Source organism: Tiliqua scincoides, chromosome 5, assembly GCF_035046505.1.
Source record: "Tiliqua scincoides isolate rTilSci1 chromosome 5, rTilSci1.hap2, whole genome shotgun sequence".
NCBI lineage: Eukaryota > Metazoa > Chordata > Lepidosauria > Squamata > Scincidae > Tiliqua > Tiliqua scincoides.
This window is the reverse complement of record NC_089825.1, coordinates 62,533,563-62,550,589: the sequence shown is the minus strand read 5'-3', so window position 1 is coordinate 62,550,589 and position 17,027 is coordinate 62,533,563.

Here is a 17,027-nt window from a genome sequence, read left to right as displayed (position 1 = left end):
TCGAATCTTATCTCAGCTGTGTGTTCCACTAGGTGGCCTCACAGCCTCAGGTCCTTGTACAACATGGGGATTATACAACACAGGAACCTTGTACAATAAGGTTGGACTACTTAACAAGATTGTTGAAAGTGTTACTAATATATTTTTCTTTTTTCTATTTGTCAATGTACTTGACTTTCAACATGGAAATACATTGGTGGGTTCTTCATGCTGGTGCTTTTGATGACTGGTTTTGATGACTGTCTTTGTCTGTGTTATGGATTTTGTTTTATGACCCTACTCTTTTCTATTTCTACTCTTTTCTATTCTATTCTATTGACTCTTTTGACCCTACTAATTTCTATTGTGCTGCTAATATTGTAATATGGCTTAATTGTATTAGCAACCCAATCCTTTCCTTACCGCCTGCTCCCAAGCAGGAATTGAAGCCATGGGCAGCCAAATGAGCATGGGCAGCCCAGTCCTGAGCTTGGGCTGCCACCGGATCCTGTGCACCCTGGGCTACTGCGGGAGGCGCCTCGAGAGAAGGGGACTTTCGTCCTCTTCTCCCAGGTAAGGTAAGCAGCCCCTCAATGGGGCTACCCACTTAACCGCCTACCAGAAAGTTGATGGTAAGCTAAAGGCACACATGTAGGGCGTGGAGCCCTACATGAGTGCCTTGGATCCTGAGGAGCTCCGCGGACCCCACCTCCCTCTGTCCCCCCTGGCACACCTCCAGCCCACCCCCTTCCCTGCATCATACCACCCCGTCACACCTCCTCGCCACCCTCATTCCGCCCCCCTGCCGGCCTCCGCCTCCCCATCACGCCTTCTCCCCGCCCCTGCCTACCGTGCTGCAGCTCGGCGGTCCAGGAGACTGCCAAGCCTCAGAAGCTGGGTGACCGCCCCGTGCTAGCCCAGCACCAGCCGGCGCCGGGCTAGCACGGCAGTGAGGCTCGCAGATGTGCCTTACAGCACGTTTGCAACCGTGCTCGGCGGTACAGAGCCATGCCGCCGAGCTCAGGATTGGGCTCTAAGTTAGTGATCCTGGGCTTATATATGGGCCTGAACTCCTGGGCAGACAAAGAGGTGTCCAAAGCTGGGGTAGGGGTCCAGATCAGGGTGTCAGACCTATTGCTATCTAAACCTCCTCTTGCAGATGTCATCGAGGTGATCTCAGACTACCCACTAAGGGGGTGATGACTCCACTGGCGTAGCTATAGGGGGCGGTGCGCTCAGTTTTGCAGGGAGCCTCCCTGCAGCGTGCACGTGACTCCTCCCCTCCTCTTTGGAACCATGTGGGTGGGTGGGTGGGAAACGGAGGTGAATGGCTCCCAAGGGGAGGGGGAGGAGCCACTTGCATGCTGCAAGGAGGCTCCCTGCAAAACTGAGTGCACCACCCCCCTCTAGCTATGCCAGTGGATGACTCCAAACTGCCCTAAGTTTGTGCTAGGAGCTGTTGTAAGGTTCTGCTCTTCAGGTCTGGTCATGGGGGAATCTTGAGAGAAACCCAATCTTTCCCATCAATCATCCCCTTTCCATCCCATCCTGACCAGATGCTCCATTAAGGAAGAAAGAAATAAGGTAAGGAAAGGAGAAAGAGTGGATGGCTAAATTAGGACTGTGTGTGTTCCAAGTTTGCAAAGCAGAATTTTATTGAAATGGCTTCAAAGTTTTCTTCCAAACTGATCATACTGATCCAGGGTTTCACATTCATTACATGCCATTTTTCTTTTATTCTTCAGTCTAACCTATTCTTTGCCTAACACTCTACTGCTGGAGCTTCCTTAGGAGTCATATATTGTAAAACACTGTTCAGGCAATAAAACACGTCTCGAAATCTATTCATTGTCTTTTGGAAAGGTCTAACGTCTGGAAATATAGCCTAAAATATGATGGAAAGGGAGAGTTTGTGCAGTTATGCACTCGGAGAGGTACGTGGATGAAACCTTCAGGGACATGATAGAGGCATGATAGACTTTGAGACTCCTCTTTATTCGAGGAGATCTGTGTGGCTGACCCCTTTCCACCGTGACCCATGCAACAGAACAACCTCAGTTTTGCAATAGTTCCTGAGCACTTTTTAATACATTCTGGTGCAGCGTCACTGAGGATAAATATTTTCCTCGGTCATCTCACTGCCGAATGACATAGATGTGGCATTAGCTCCAGCCCAGGTTTCCTTCCCACCATTGCTTCCCACCTTTTTTGCACATGAAACGTGTATTAGAAAAGCAGTGTCAGTAACAACCTTGTCTAATTTGGCCCTGACAGTAGGGGCTGGACTGTGCTCCACTGAAACTGTGTGTGCATGTTGAGGAAGTGTGATTATTTAAATTCTTGACATCAAACTACAGCATGTTTTAGGTTGTCCCTGCCTATTCAAGTACTGTAGGCTGTACCAGTAGCATAGCAATGGGGGTGGGGCAGTCTTCCCCAGGTGTCAGCCATATGGGTTTGCGAATGGGTTTCTCAAAGCATCAGGTCCTTATTGCAGAGTGCTGTACAGGTGACTCTATGGACTAAAGCAGGGCACAAAATGGGAAATGGTTGTTTCTATGCAACAGCCTCCCCCTCCTACAAAAGCTGTTCAAAGAAATGCCATTTGAAGTCAGTATAGAGAAAGTGATTGATAACTGTCTGTCCTAAGCACCACAACCTTTTGGGATGCTTATTTAAGCCATTTCTGCCCAACGTTGCATATACACAACAGGGATCAAAGGTGGACATCAGAAATGGGTTAAAAGCAGGGGGTGTAGTCAAGGTTGACACATTTCAATATGCTAACTACCCAAGTCTGTCAGCCACCTGTGGCTGCACAACTTTAAGTTCACAACCATAAGTGTTGTAAAAGGTATGCTGTGTTTGTGCACTTTGGGGCTTCTAGCACAAATGGCTGGAGGCCCTGTGTGTGCAGCAGTGGCTCCTGGACACTGATCTAGTGGAGGCAAGGTGATGGCAAGGGTATCTTAATGGCAGAAGGTGGAGAAGCAGGGCAGATAGCAGGGTAGTCTCGGGGTGTTTTGAAGGTGAGAGGCAGTGAATTTCAGTTGTTGCAGTCAGTAGCTTACCCAGGGGCCGTGGCACCTGGGGTGGTGATGTTGTGACTAACGCATGGGGTGAAAGGAGGCTATGTCACTTTGGGATTCTCCCAGAGGAGGAGGAAGAGACAGCCTCTTCCATTTCATGTTCAGCAATGCTGCGTGCTATAGACTGGCAGAGGATAGGATTGGACTGTTAGTCCCTTTCCCAAGGAGGTTGCAATCTAATATTTGGGACAGAACCTTGAGGGAAATGGGGGCAGAGTAAACAGGGGGAAAAAAACATGGATTTTTTTTACGACTGTATATCCACTTATTTTGTATATTATGTTCCAACCTACAAACCGAAATTAGGTCCTGAGTTCTGCTTTTATATTTTACTGAATTACCTTTTGTGGAATACATTCAAGCAAAGTTTTGCATAAATAACTAAAACTATAGAGACGTGGTGTGCAATTTGAGATTATTTTCCCCTTCTAGAGAATAATTTAACTGGATATCAAGTAATTGGCTCATCAATACATTCTTTATTGTGGAATGCATCCAGATTTATGTATCTTTCCAGACACTTGGACCAAAGCAGAAAGTGCACTTTCTCAGGTTAATGCGATTTCAAATGTGTGTATTGATTTTCTACTTATTTAGTTAGTGTGAGCATTATTTTGATTAGAAGTTTAAAAAAACAATCTGCTGAAAAGAAACTACCTGGAGAGTTTTTGATGTGACCCTTTAAGGAAACATGAGAATCACTTTCTAATAACTGTAGAGGGAAGAGTTTGGAACAAATGTTGATGGTTATCCTGACTATGTATCCAATCCATATAAACAGGCAAAATGTGTACACAATCTGGAATGAACCAACGCTGCTGGTGCAGATGAAGGAAGAGAAAGGAAAGTAACTTTATCAGGAGCAGGTAGGTGTGTGGTACATACTGAGGACCTCTGTTCACTTTTATTTATTTATTAGTACACCCTACAAATTATTGATCACCCAACAAAAAAAGTGGCCAACTTGATGACACTCATACAAGAATTCTAGTATTCGCTCTGATACATGGAAATGAGAGCTGACTCATATTAAAACTGTTACCCTGCACATGCCTGATCTCATCTGATCTAGAAAGCTAAGCAGGGTCAGGCCTTGTTAGTACTTGGATGGGAGACTACCTGGGAATACCAGTGCTGTAGGCTTATACCATAGTCTTTTGAGACTGCAGGTTGCCAACCATATTAAAACCTTACGGATTCCCTGCTATGTCATAATAACACCCCATTGGCTTTTAAAAACAATCAGTCTCATTGGTTAATTCTGAGTTAAAGAAATCCACTTTTTGTTACATAAGGCACTTGTTTTCCTTTTCTGGTTATTTGGCTACCGTATTTGATAGAACACAGATATTTCAACACACTATGTTTCATTGCATTCTGCATTATATTACACATCAAATGATATATGACATGATGGAATTATGTGAAAATACCAAGATTTTGACAGTTTTGGCCAGTAGTGGTGTCACTTACACTCACACACACACACACACCCATGGGTCTCACCTGGTGCAGTCTGCACCCCATGCAGTTCCTAGAGACACCACTGGGACATGCCAGGGTAGGAAAAAAACACACCTATAAAAAGGAATCTATATGCATCTTCAGATGACAGGGTGATTTCTATCAGGCCATGGTATCATGAGCATCTATACTACAGTACAAAGGAGTAAGGAGGGTCTTACCTCATATTTCATAAATAGGCAGCCCAGTCCTATCTCTTGCCAGTCCTTAGCATTAAGCATTATTCAATGGAATGTGCACAGAATGTTATTGGGGGAGGGTGACCAGATGACCTGGGAGAGGAAAGTAAAAACATTGTTTCCTTACCTTCTAGTAGGCCACCTGGTTGCCAATGAGTCTCCTCAGACTTATACCAAAAAACCTTTGGCTTAGTCCAAAAAGCCTCAGATGGTGAGTCCTGTCTGCGAAAGAGACATTTTAGCACGCATGACTGCTGCCAATATCCACACCTCCTGCCCTTAAACTACTCCTTGCCTGGCCTGCTCCCTGTCCCTCCTCTGAAGGGTCCACAACCCACTCCCGTTGCCATCCTACCTGCTCCAGTGCAATCTGGGTGGTCCATTGGTGTGCATGGAGGGCCCCCAGAAATCTGTGATGCCTCAGTGGGTATCACTGACAGATCAATGGTGATCCCACCAGTGATCCCTCAGTGGACAACAGTGGAATGCTTTTTGTGGCCCTGTACTGGCACTTACCGTGGTGGATCAGGAAACCTGCCACCATAAGTGCCCACTAGGATTGGGCTGCTAGGCTTCTTTTGCCAATATTGCTTAAAGGCCCTTCTTAAGAAGGTTGGGCAGGCATAGATGAGCGCTAAAGCACCTACTCTGCATTTAGAATATCCCATGTTTACTCCCTGGCATTTTCAAGTAAGGCTAGGAGCCTCTATTTGAAACCTTGAAGAGCCTTTGCCAGTCATTGTGGACAATTTTGAGCTAGATAGACCAATTTCTAATTTGCATAAGGGAGTTACGCTTATATACATAGTGTCCTCTGTTCATGACTAAAAACAAGATGGTGTCTTTCTAACACTTGTGACCATAGCCCATCACTTCTCCATTGCCTGTTCAGTTCATCAGTCCCTATTTCAGCCTGCCACTAGGAGATAGTCAAGCAACCTAGAAAGGACCTTCATCACCATCTTTGATGTTGTCCTCATATCAGAACCATACTACAAGATAGATCTCTTTTCTCCTTCAGAGTAATGAGCATCTCCATTTTGCCACAGAGGAAAAAACTTCATTTTCTCACAGGAAATAGAAAGCAAAACATACTGTTCAGTCTCTGGCTACTTTTGCCCTTCTGGCAAATTCTATTAGAGTTCCGACTATGAATCAGTTTTCCTAAGTAATTCTTCCTTTATACTGCTATACTATATTATCCTCGTGTGCATTTTAATTTAATTTTGTCAGATTTAAAGGTATTGTTTTATTTCTGATTTTCATGGTTTTCCGCTGGTACATTGAGATTTGGCAGAGAACTGTTTGACAACTTGTTCTGTACAGAAAATTAATTGTAGTTGCCTTTAGGAAGTGCATAGTCTAAGATACTCTCTGTCACCTCACCAAATATGACAGGATCCATAGTTTAAAAAGTGTTTCATATACTTCCCTGGCTATTAAACAGCATAACTATATATACACAAGTCCACATTGAACCTTTATAAATAATATTATCTATGAGCTTGTGAGAGGAGCCCATTAGCAAACAAACTGCAGGTCAGTTTTATTGGTCACATTCCAAGTGAAACAAATTTAACCTGCAACAAACCATTCAACCATTTTATTTTTATTTGTTCACATTTTTATACCGCCCTTCCTCCAAAGAGCTCAGAGTGGTTTACACAGCTGCTCCTCCCCTCTTTCTTGTCCTCACAACAACCCTGTGAGGTAGGTGAGGCTGAGAGAAAGTGACTGGCCCAAGGTCACCCAGGAAGCTTTGTGGCTGAGGGGAGATTTGAACCTGGATCATCCAGGGCTGAGTCCGCCTCCCAAACCACTACACCACCCTGGCTCTCATTCAACCTGCAACAAATAGCACTGTGACATGGTCATCTCTATGCTTCATTGTGCATCCAGGTCCACATTTTATGTGCCACTACAAACAATCATTTAGAAGCATTTATGCTGATTCCGTCAATCAGAATCTGGGGCATGGTACATCACCATGTATATGTGTACACTATATATGTGAAGTAAATTTGTTTCACTTGTGTTAAGCTATCACAGCTGCCAACCAAAGAAACCTGTGAATTATAGTTCCATGAAGAGACTGGGACTCTGTAATGGAAGATCAGAAGATCATCAGGTAGATGATGCGGTGTTGACAGCAATTCCCATGTTTTGACAGCTGATTGACAGCTCTGGGAAGGGCAGGGCTGGCTCCACAGCTGTAATCAATCAAGGCCAATGGAGACTCTGATGGACACCTGAGCATCATTTGACCTTGATGGGACTTTGAATGGACATGGACTGAAGGGATGGCTCACCTGAGCCTAATTTGGATTTAACAAGGAGCTGCAAGAATAAAAGGCAGCCCCAGAAGACCAAAAGCTACCCGACCAGAGATACCCAGGCAGAGCTACCCAGACCTATGGGACACGGACAGACCAGGACCTACAGGAGAAGGGGACTGCCAGGACTCTGCTGGAGGACACAGAAGAGAGGACTGCCAGGACTCTGCTGGAGGAGACACTCTGCTGGAGAGGACAGAGAAGAAGGGACTCTGCTGCACTGGACTGTGCTTTGGAGACCAGATTGGACTTGGACTGGAGGTTTTGGACCTTTGCCCACTGAGTTAAGTGGAGTTTTGGGGAGGGAAAGCCTCTGGACAAGAGGAAGTGCAGGGAGTGTATGTGTTTTGTAGCAATAAATTCTTGTTAATTGCTCAAACTGATAAGGAGTTGTGTTTGTTTCTTTGCATACCACAGCTGTTGTTTCTAGAAATAAAAAAAAAAAAGAGGGTGTTAATTAGCCAAAAAGTGGGCATTAGAAGGGAGTTGGAATATTTGGGCAAGACAAATTGGCGTAGTCGGTGGGAGAGGGAAAATCAGATAAGACAAATCGGCAGGATTACAAGACACTCAAATCATAAGAACAAAGTTCTCAGTAACCACATAACACATCCCTGCAATTGCCAGAGTCCTTTGGGGAAAGTCGTGACAATCAAAAAAAGTATCAAGTTGTTTCAGCCCAGTTTAAATAGGCTGTGCCAATGTTCCTTCAGTCAACCTCTTCATCTAACTTATTTTATTTCCAGGCTGATGAAAAAACATTACAGGTGAAAATAAACCCTCAAAAATTGTCATGTTCACTCAGATCTCACTAAATGATAGCCTGAGGCCCCAATTCAGAGAAACTTAACTACTGTTGAAATAAATGTGACAGGTTAGTTATGGCTAAGGCTGCAATCCCATTCAACTCAATGGGGCTTACTTCTGAGCAGACATACCTAGGATTGCTTCAAGTGATATCCTGTTGATTTAAATTAGGGGTGTCCAAAGTTTTTGGTAGGAGGGCCACATCAGCTCTCTGACACTGTGTCAGGGGCCAGGGAAAAAAAGAATTAATTTACATTTAAAATTTGAATAAATTTACATAAGTTTACGTAAATGAATATATTAAAGATGAACTTATATGAATGAAGGTCTTGCGATAGCTCAAAGCCTATAAAAGCCTTGCACAAAGCAAGGCTGGCCTTTTGTTTGCTGCCGCTACTGCATCACAGATGTGAAACAGCAAGCAGTGGAGGGAACCCTCATCCCACAGCTCACGCAAGAGGTCAAACAGTTGCCCTCACGTTGAGATCAGTTGCGTTGGGCCAGAGTGGGCTCCAACAAATCTCCAGAGGCCAGAGCTTCATTGGAGACTGGGGACTCCCTGAGGGCTGCATGGAGAGGCCTCCAGGGCTGCAAGTGGCCCCAGGGCCAGGGTTTGGGTACCCCTGATTTAAATGGAACTTAAATGCAACCAACTTTCTCTGAAGTGGAGAAACTTCCCTTTTTGATATGGGAGTTTGCAGAATTAGCCACTGAACTTGGTGTCCTGTTGGCAGCTGAAAAGACTGAAGGCCCATCTACTTTCTGGGTGACTTTAAGACCCATTTAGCTACTGTTTTTTTCTTCCATCAAGGTCACTCTACTTTGCCTGTTGAGTGATCACTCCTGGACAACACTTGTGTGACACAGCTAGGAGAGTTAAAGCAGCTTCTGACCATTTTATGGTTACAAGGGACAAGAGGTCAGATGACTTCATTTGGCAGAAAGTTTCCAAGCAGGACTTCATTTTACAAGTCCAACCTCCTGCTGCAGGCTGAGCTCCAAGTGCATTCAGATGCTTCTGGAACTCATTAATTCAGGATTTACTTCAGTGGGAGGTGGGATCCTCAGTCTTGTTCAGCTGATTGGACAGGGAGTGGGGTCACTCATGACTTTACCTTTCAGTAATTTTTTTCCAGTCATAGTTGGAGGAGCAAAAGTCCCTGGCAATGTCCTATAAGGAGATAAGGACAGCAAATGGGTGTGGCAAGGACAAGGAAGATGTTAAAGGGAAGATGAAAGCATCTATGCTATGCACAGAAATACAGCTATTCTGTTCCACTCATCAATCTCTTTTCCACCACCAGAACATCATCTTCCTTTTAAGGCTGCTGAGTGGCATCAGAAGAATCTGCCCCTCCTTTTCTACAGTAAGAATAAAACTCAGTGATTCAGTGAGCCAAAATACATTTGCTTTTGAGTCTGTCAACTCTATTGGCTGTATGCTTTGAGTCTTACAATACTCCGTCTCTAGGTGATAATCCCTCAAACAAAAGACTTCTGAGTCTGTCTAGATTCAGTGATTACTCTGAGCAAGTTTACAAAGGGCATGGCGAGTCTTTTCAAGTTATGTGTCAGAAGCTCAAGCACCTTGCATAACAGAGCCCTTCTAAGCCCTTCTAAGTGGTCGAGACCTCTGACTGCTGTCTAGTCAAGTTTGCTGTGGTCTGAATCAGTGATAAGAACAGTACTGTTTAAAAAACCCACTAAAGGTAGTGGCTGGAAAACAAGGATATACAATTTTAGATGTGGATAATACCATACAGAGAACTATCTATGGGTTTCACTTCTAGGTGGTGGTTAATCTCTCACTCAAATCCTTCATCATTGTGTTTTTCATATTATTTCTAGTTAACCTTGTCAATCATTTGTATCAATACCTCCTGAGCTATCATACTCGGATAGAAAATCAACCTTTTTTTCAAAACAAGACACAAAATGTTATGAATATTTGTCTGTTTGCTTATCTATGAACACTGTATTGATGGGTTGTTTGCCTCTCAATGTATTTTTCACTAGCTAATTCACTTGATATTGCTTTTGTAATACAATCATGATATTGACATCTTTCAGTAGGCTCTTTTAGCACAGCTGCATTTTTAATTCATACAAAAACTAGCTGTGGTTTTTGTCACAAATACCTTCAACATCATTTAGAATATTGATCTATTACTTTTCAATTAAAAACCTTTACACAGCACTTTACATGGTGAAATTGATTAATTAAAAAATAGTTCCCTGCCCCCAAAGGGTTCACAGTTGTACACAAAACATTTGCAAACAGTCACTGGAAAACACGCTCAGTAGGGATGAATAGGCTACTCTGTCCCAGTTAAATATAAAAGAATCACCATGTAAAGGTGCCTCTTTACCCAGTTTGTAATGGTTAGATCAAAATTGTCCAACTTGTTTGGGATGGAAAACCAGAATCTTCAAAAGTATGGGAGTCACATCACCAAAAAGAACTGTATCTAAAAGCCTGTTTTAGCTTGGAGGGGCATTTGCAGGAAGCATGCTTAATTTCTAAACATAAACCTTGTCATCCATTTCCATCTTCCACATTGAGCTTCCTCAAATATCTTCACTGGACCACCAGTGCCCCCACTCAGGGGCATCTGCCCCCATGTTTAATACCTTTTGCACTCCCCATTTCTGCATCTAAGATCATGTCCCCCACATTTTAATATTTGATTTCCAAAATCATCTCATATGTCAAAACAGCACCCTCTCCTAATCCCCCCAGCCTAAACATCCCTGGCATCCAGGTCTCCAACTCTTCGGGTAGCCATCATCTCTTAATTGCCAAGAGAGGCAAACTGCAAACTCCCAACTCTGTTTTGCTTGGCTCTGCTCTCAGCCCCTCTCTAATCTTCATTATCCTTCAGCTGTGCAGAAAATTAAATGGGAATGGTAGGAGATATGACAACAGGGGCATGTAGCACCATCCACTGCTGATTCAGTGCTTTTGGTCCTAGTAACATCATTTATTTCCTAATCCTGAAAATGATTTAGTAGTTTGTGTGGAGACAAGTAGGAGTGTTGAGGGCTACACTGGGCCCTGCAAAGGGCCTGATAATAATGTTTTGTATTTTGCCTCAACCACCATTGGTCTTATCTTTGAAAAGATGTTCGTCAAATTTGGATCTTCCTCAAGAACACCAAGCATTTTTGTTACCTTTGCCAATCATTCACTGCATGGAAATCACATCATTTCAGCAGGTATAGCACAGGGCTTCCTGCGTCTAATTAGAAAAAAAGTTTAGACCAGCCACTCAACCTTACTTCCAGTTTTTAGGCCACAAACCAGCATGCAGTTTTGCATTAGCACCAATTTCAATGAAATTTAAGTACAGTCACTGAGTGTATGATCATATCTACCAGGGATTCCCCATTTTGAACCTGGAACCGCATGGACTGTGGCATGGGTGTGTACTGCCAAAAGGGGTAACTGCTGGTTTTGGATACAAAGGCAATGAACACACCAGTCGGTGAAGAACTTCTGTTTATTAAAACAACAGACAATTAATGTCATGTTCTCAAAGCGAGCTACCAATAGAGTACAAACGAGATGAGCAATGCCCATTTGTCATTTCTGTTGCCCCACTTTTGTTGTCACTTCTATTGCTCTTACCTACCATCTCAGATTCTCAAGACACTGATGGAGTTCACTGGTTCAAGAACTGAGCCACCAAATCCCAGGCACTGGTGCCAGGCCAGCAAGGAATGTGGCTCTGGCCCACATGAAGCCCCCATTGGGTTGAACATTCAACACCACTGGACAAAGTCCAATGGGAGTTCCCTGCATAGGTTTGAATCCTGCTTCCAGCATGCAACCATCTTTTGCAACCTTCTTCCCCAGAAGACCATTGCTCTCATATCCCGCTGACTATGCCAAAGGAACTGCTCTCGGGCAATGGTTCCTCTGGGATATGAAGGCAATGGACACAGCAGAGGATGAAGAAGAACTTCTATTTATTAAAGCAAGATACGACTAACTGTAAAAAAGCAAACTATCAATAGGGTACAAAAATGCCAACATCAGTTCTGTTGCCCAAAGAATTTTCTGCATCCGCTATTTTCAACTTTTTCATCTTACAGCATACTGAGAAGGTGCTAAAATTATCAAGGCACACCAACAGTTTTTTGTTTTTTTTTAGAAATGGACAAGGCACACTACACTGCTGGCCGGGAGCTCACATTCTCTAATGGCCCTAGTGTAAATGACCCTTCCCCAAACTCCCACAGCACACCTGCAGACCATTCACAGCACACCAATGTGCCATTGCACACTGTTTGAAAATTGCTGCTCTGCCTGCGGTAAGCAAGATTCAAACCTATGCAGGGAACCCCCACTGACTTTGTCCGATGGTGTTGAATGCCCAACCCAATGGGGGTTCCCTGTTTAGGTTCAAATCCTGTTCGTACCACACAGAGGGGTGTCTCAGGGCAAGAGAAGTGGCATAGGCCTTGCTCAACTGACTCAGAGCAGCCATTCATCTTATTTGTGCTCTAGCGATAGCTTGCTTTGCTACCATGAAGTTCGCCATGCTTTAATAAATAGAAGTTGCTTTAATAAATAGAAGTTCTTCATTCACTGGTATGTTTGTTGCCTTAGTACCAGAAAAGAGCTGTTGCCCCTGCTGCACTACATATTTGGCATGTTCATTGCCTTTGTATCTGAAAGGGACCACTGCCCCTGTACAATATGGGGTTTAGCACTTAGATTTAACTTCAGCTTTTGGGCGCACAGCTTCCAAACCCTTTCCAGTGACAGTTGGGACCATGGATGTGCAACATCAGCCCCTGTGATTAGGAGACTGTAAGGAACCTCAGGATTGGACTGGCCTGGTAGAAACATTCAGAGCCTCATCTTCTGCCCTTGCCTCCTTACCAGAGCAGTACGTTCTGTCTGATGGATTTGAGGTGTCAGTTTTTCTGCTGCAATCCTCAGTGACTGACCTCAGGGACCCTGAGCTTCCAGACAGCCGCTCATGACCTAGATTCCAGTATGCACATAACATAGTCTCAACCTAGCCTGATAGCAGCCTTATTTATGACACAATAATGCCTTTGCCTGTCCTGAGCAGTTGCTTGGTTGCTTTGGTGAGGCAAAAGTGAGCCAACAGCAGGCGGAACAAGGAAGTCCCTTTCCCCACAGAAATAGACCAAAGCAAAATCATGGGAACATCTCACTCCAGCAAGCAGATTTAGTACAGTAAACTGATCTATATATCCAAAGAGAACAGAGAAGTGAGTTCTAATTCTACTAGTTACCAGTTACTCCTGCAAGCTCACAGAGCATTGCAATAGAGCATTCCACTACTTCCAGCTTATGCACTTTTTTAAACCATCAGTAGCGTCTTATTCTATGGAGGAATCAGAATGCTTCCCCCCCCCCACTCATTTTGTCTTGATACACATTCTGTTGTAAAAGGGACCCTGTCTGTTTCACCATCAGGGTATCCAAAATCCAATAGCCAGTTGTGTTCATCCATTCCTGAGGAGAAGGGGCAGGGGGACTAAATCCCTGGAGCGTGGGCTTCCAGGGGGCCTGAACTATACAGTACAAAACAAATTGATTCCAAAATAAATTTGGATACCTTAATCTCAACCTATCCAGGACTGTGTTTCCACTAGAGCTTTAATCTGCTCTCAATGCGATTATCCCAATGCATTTAGGAAGGGAGGTCCAGTCAGGCATCTTGTCCCAGACCCAGTGCACCCCTGCTCCTAGAAGGAAAGTTGTTCTGTTCAACCTCTGTTTTTTTTTTTTGCCTGACCTCTTTTCATGTCTCCCCATAACGTTCATCATTTGCACATTTTCTAATACATGTGTACTTCTGCTGCTCTTTATCCAACAAGGTGTGGGAGGGAGGAGGGGCTTCTTGCAATGTCTTTTGCTGAACCTGCTACCAGCAGGGTGTGGCCCTTGTCTTTTCCTTTGAAGCCAAGGAGGATTTCTGCAATCCTTGATTGATGCCAGCTGTATACGCTAATCCTGTATTGATGTTGGTGCCAAAGCAAACCCTTTGAGGCCCAGGCCAACGGAATAAGTTGGCATGCACGGTCATCACTTATCGCCACCACTGTGATGATCTGGTGTCCTTTCTGTCCCCAGGCACATGAATTCACTTTCAGATCTCGCAGAAGCCAGTTCATCAGGAGCTGCCATTAACAAAATGGAACAGAATGTGTGTTCTGAAAGTGAATTCCTTTGCCTGGGGACAGGAAGGACACCAGACCATCGCAGTGGTGCCGACTGCAATTATTGTGCAGGCCAACACATTTCATCCGCCTTGGCTCAAACGTTCCCTTTAAAGAGGGATTATGAAGATATACTGAATATGTTGTGTCTGATCCCAACAGGGATCATTTCAATGGCTCACACTTTGGAGGCATTTTCCCTTTTTTGAGAGGAAAAAGGGAGGCTGTGGGAAACGATACATTTCTTTCCACAGACTCCAAAAACAGCCACGCAGGAAGACATCGATCTCATCTCACCTTGGCATCCATATCATACTGAAGCTTAACCCGGGAAGATTATCAGTGCTGTAGATTTCTCTAAGTATGATAAACAAGGTTGGAAATGACTGCCAGTTGGGTTCTTTATTGGACTACAACCTGTCCTGGGAAGTATTTTCATGCATAAGCCGACTGGTTGGTTAGCAAGAAAAAGCATCTCCCTAGTCAAATAAAATAACATGTTAAATCAGAAAGGAAACTGGAGTGGAAAGCAAACTGTCTTTTGTTCAGAGTAACAGCAGATGATTCAAGTGCAGGCAGAAAAAGGGTCTTGTGTCAATATTCAAAAAATGCCAACAGGTTTCAAGCTGAAATTCCTCTCCAGCAGGGGAGCATTTGCTGATTAAGCGGGAACTCTGTTTTTACATGCTCCTAAAAGTGCTCTTGCAGTGCTAGATTGGGCTTCCAGCCACCCATAGTATGCTGGGCAGCTACACACCTCCAAGCTTCACACCCCCATCACGGGCCTCACACCAAGCCTCACACCCCAGTGGGCGATGGCAACTTCGCCTCTTCCCACCCTTGGAGGGCAAGAAGTACCACAGGGGGCCACAGATCAGAGGCAGAGAACCTGCTTTGTATATAGAAGGGCCCAATTCCAATCTCTGGTGTCTCCAGTAGGATAGAAAAAAATTCCTGTCTGAAACCTGGATTGCTGCCGTCGACTGGTTGGTCTCCTTCAGTCTCGAAAGACTATGGTATAAGCCTACAGCACCCTGTATTCCCAGGCAGTCTCCCATCCAAGTACTAACCAGGCCTGACCTTGCTTAGCTTCCGAGATCAGACGAGATCAGACTAGCATTAGCAATTTTGAGCAAGATGGTCTGATGACCGTATCAGGCAACTTCGTCTGTCTCTGTGTAAGTAGAGGAGGTGCAGCTGTTGCTGCCATCACCACGTCCTTTGGTAGCTCCCCTTCTCCCATTCACCAACAGACTTTTCCCCAAAAGTCCTTGTGTCATTACAGAAAGGCCACAGACCTTGGGGGTCTGTGAGGGGAGGGGAGGAGAAGAGCAGCTGCTCGCCAAGTCTAAACTGGCATGGAGGCTTCTCTTTCTCCCACTCTCTCCATAGGTCAGTGGCAGTGCTTATGCCACCACTGCCGCTGCAGAGGGATTGGCTAGATGAAGGCTCATGCCCCTCCTACCCCCCCATGACACCAGCGCTGAGCAGGGCCCATGAGGGGGGTGCAGGAGGTAATTTATACCTGGGCCTAGGGTCAAAAAGGGGACCTAGGAGCTCTTATGTTTTGTTATCTCACTCAGACTTGCTGCCTGTATGGGATGTTGAGGGCTCTATTATGGGCACGCAGCAATGGCTACTGCCGCAAGCTATATGCTTCAGGCCAAGGAATGCACGCATGACACTCCTTAACACAGTGTCAAATTTGGGAGGAAACTGGCCTGCTACTGTAGTAGCTTCTAGATCTGCTTACCATAAAGGAGTGTATACAAGGAACTCAGGGACGCAGCTGCTGCAGAAGATTGGTGAACACTGGACACTTTCCATTCCAGGATGAGCCTAAATACAATGATACTACTTTTCTGCAATGATTTTCTATATTTAAAAGATTTTAGAGAGACTTAGGAGTGTGTTTGGTTTTCTCTGTTACTGTATCTAGCGGCCAACACTGCGTAGGCAGGTAGACCTGGGCTCCACATTGGGAAGCCAGGTAGACCTTGCTCTACAGTCTTTTCCAACTGTTGCCACCCTCCCCTCACCCTGTTTTGCCCCCTTTCCACCCCATTCTGCCCATCTTATCACCACCCTCCCCCATTCTATTTTTCCCCCTCACCCAAAGAAACTTTGTACTCCCTGGTAAAATTCCTTGGAGACCCTAGTGCTGAGTTCTACATTTCCTGCTAGTCACAATCTCAATTAACATTATAGTAGAGGTTAACAATAGCAGGAGGCAGAATAGTAGAATTCCTTTTTGGAACACGTAAAAATCAGATTGCCTCCTGAACCAGCAAAACCATCCCTGGTGAAAAGCAACTTCAAATCAAAAAAGGGTTGAGTTTCATGTTATCACAATGAAATGCCATTTCCTACCGTCATTTGGATCATCTTCGGCTGCATTTGATTTGTGGTGCCACCCTTTGGGGTAATGATATCTTGTTCACTCGAAAATGAAGGCTCTGCTTTCAGACAACCAAGGCTTCCGAATAAAGCTACCGGCATGGTTTGAAAAATACTGGGGCCACTGAAACGTCTTCTTTCTTCTTTCTTGCAGGATTCATATGCAATTCTCGATTTCTTTATTTACATACAAATCACCAGATCATAATAAATTAATCATAGTCATTTCTTGAAAGCCTAAATTTGTATCAAGAAAATTCAAACCCTGCGCAGAAAAGCAATTCTGCAATATTTGCGCATATTAGCCCCTTGATTGTATTATGGGTCAAGTTGCATTCCTTCATACCTAAGACCAAAATAAAGATCAATGCTGGATGATCTGTTCTGCAATGGTGGCACTGGTCTCCTTACTGAGGTATAGCCTTCGTCCTAAAAATCTGCTTTCTCTAGAAACAGAAGACTTATCCTGCTGGATCAGACCAAAGACCAAACATCCTGGCTGCAAGAATTTAGAGCTG